Source organism: Rhagoletis zephyria, unplaced genomic scaffold, assembly GCF_001687245.7.
Source record: "Rhagoletis zephyria isolate East Lansing unplaced genomic scaffold, Rhagoletis_zephyria_1.1 Rzeph_scaffold_32414, whole genome shotgun sequence".
In the NCBI taxonomy this organism is placed as follows: Eukaryota; Metazoa; Arthropoda; class Insecta; order Diptera; family Tephritidae; genus Rhagoletis; species Rhagoletis zephyria.
The window spans coordinates 1,471-3,931 of NW_016189469.1; the positions used below are offsets into that span (position 1 = coordinate 1,471).

The 2,461-nt window shown below is 34.2% G+C and overlaps 1 pseudogene; it reads left to right on the plus strand.

Annotated features, from left to right (window-relative positions):
* The window catches only part of LOC108353950 (putative nuclease HARBI1), a 1,506-nt pseudogene extending 945 nt beyond the window's left edge, over positions 1–561 (plus strand).
* Positions 562–2,461: the final 1,900 nt, after the last annotated feature.

Here is a 2,461-nt window from a genome sequence, read left to right on the forward strand (position 1 = left end):
ACAATCAAGCGCAGCTATTCCGCTGCAATTCACTTGATCATGTGGTTGCTGGTTTAGTTGGTTTTTTTGTTAATATTTCTATTATTAGAATTTTTAACTTTTAGGTGTGCTCGTCCTTAAGTTATTTGTTTTTTGTTATTTTTACTTCTACCATTTTTTCAAATTATTGTTGCTTTTCCACAATAAGTTTGCATTTAATACGGCCTCGAGCTCATAAAAATTGTTGAAGATATTTTAAACCTTAATAATTCTTTACTTAGCCTTGGCTGTTGACTTCAATCGCTGAACCAGCATCTAACGCCGAAGAAATATATATATATAGCACATAAGAAAACAAAAGCTATTGTTGAAAGATGCATTGGGGTGCTGAAGAGCAGATTTCGTTTCCTATCCAAGGAAAGGGTACTTTTTACAGTCCACAAAAATCAGGCATTATTATATATGCGTGTATCGTACTGCACAATTGTCTTATATCTGCTAGAGTGCCTTTCAACGAAAGGATTGAAGAATCTGGAACAAACATAGCCGATGAAATTAGTCCAACATTTGACAATGTTTTAAGTGAGGCACGAAGACAACGAGCAAGAATTGTTGAAGCCTTTCGCCAGTGAATAAAATGAAAATAACTTTCTTTTATATTTGAAACTTTAATATAATTTAATGCAGGTTACACGTTAGGCTGGGTTGGCAATATTTTTGTTTGAATCGAATTTGAATAGTCAAGGGTATCGGTACATACAGTGGTCGAATAAATTTTAGCCGTGCCATATTTTGGCAAGTTTTAACATATGATTTTTTTTTAATTTAATTTTGGTTATTTTTATATAAAAAAAAAATAGTTCATTCTTTAACAACCCCCGTGTAAATCAACAAACGTTCGTAAAAAGTTCAAGTTTTTTTAATTAGATCCCCTAGAAAGCTTCTGAGCATGCAGCTTTGTATCCCATTGAATTCTGGTAGAATAAAAAATAAGCTTCAACTTGCACTTTATTCTACAAGAATGCAATGGACTACAAAAGTGCATTCTCAGAATCTTTCTAGGAAATCTAATTAAAAACTCTCGAACTTTTTACGAACGTTTGTTGATTTTTTTTAATATACGCGCAAGGCTTGAAACTTGGATTTACACGGAGTTTGTAAAGAATGAACCATTTTTTTTTAGTTAAAGCTTGTCTAAATATGGTGCCATTACTAGCCATTAAATAAATTTATGAAATCAATTTTGATTAAAATAAATAAAATGTGAAGTGAAGTATTCAGTCAATATTAATTATTAAAGGCAAAATGAAATAATTGCTGTTTTTTTCAAAAAGTTGAACCAACAGACTGTTGCATATTTCCCTTTTCACGGCGATATCATCTTTCTTCAAGCTTACTAATTCGTCTAGCGCCTACACTATTTTTCTCGTTGTGGGTAAAATCGTCATAAACTATTACGTCATCAACAAACAACTTTTCTCTTGTCTGAAGCTTCTTGGTTTTCCGAAGTACCTTTGGCGTTTTGCTATTCAGAGTGGAGGGCATTGCATCGTTTTGATATGCGTCCGTCTGACTCTCCGGAATAAATTGTGTAGTATCTACTTCAATAACTTCTTCAAACAACGGAGGGCTTCGATCTATAAAGCAATCCTCTTCCTAAAGAAATTCGAATTAATAAAGATACATTAATAAGCATACATACTAACAAATAAGAACACACTTAATAGGGCTGTTCAGGATCTTGCGCATAATATGCATATTATGCTCTTGCATTTCCACATTCGGTGCACTCCTAAATTACAATTAAAATGAAAACGGTTGCCGTGGTAAAAAGCACAAAATTTGGAAATGCAAATGCAAATCCAAGACTATTTGCACAAGATCTTGAACATCTCTATTCTAAAGTATTCACAATTTTGTCAAATCCAAGTTTAGGATAATAGTCTCCATCCACTGCTTCCTTTGAGATTAAATTTATAGTCCTATTTTCCAACTCTGTCATTTTCGTTAGCTTTATTATACTATTTACGCCACTCCTTTCTTGCTGCTGCTTTATTGAACTATATTTTGATTTTGTGGAGAGCCTATTAACAAATTTAGGAAAATGTTTGACGTTGTTATTTTCATTAAATACATTCATGCCAATTACGGTATCCATCGGATGCCACCTAGGCATATGCTCTTGCATTTGCCACCTAGGCATCCGACACATCTATTCCGATCTCTACGGTCATAACAATCAAATGTGAAGGATTAAGTTCGTGTGAGTGGCATGTATTATCCGACGGATTCCTTCACATGCGATTGTTATGACCGTAGGGATCGGAATAGATGTATCGGATGCCGTAATTGGNCTACGGTCATAACAATCAAATGTGAAGGATTAAGTTCGTGTGAGTGGCATGTATTATCCGACGGATTCCTTCACATGCTATTGTTATGACCGTAGGGATCGGAATAGATGTATCGGATGCCGTAATTG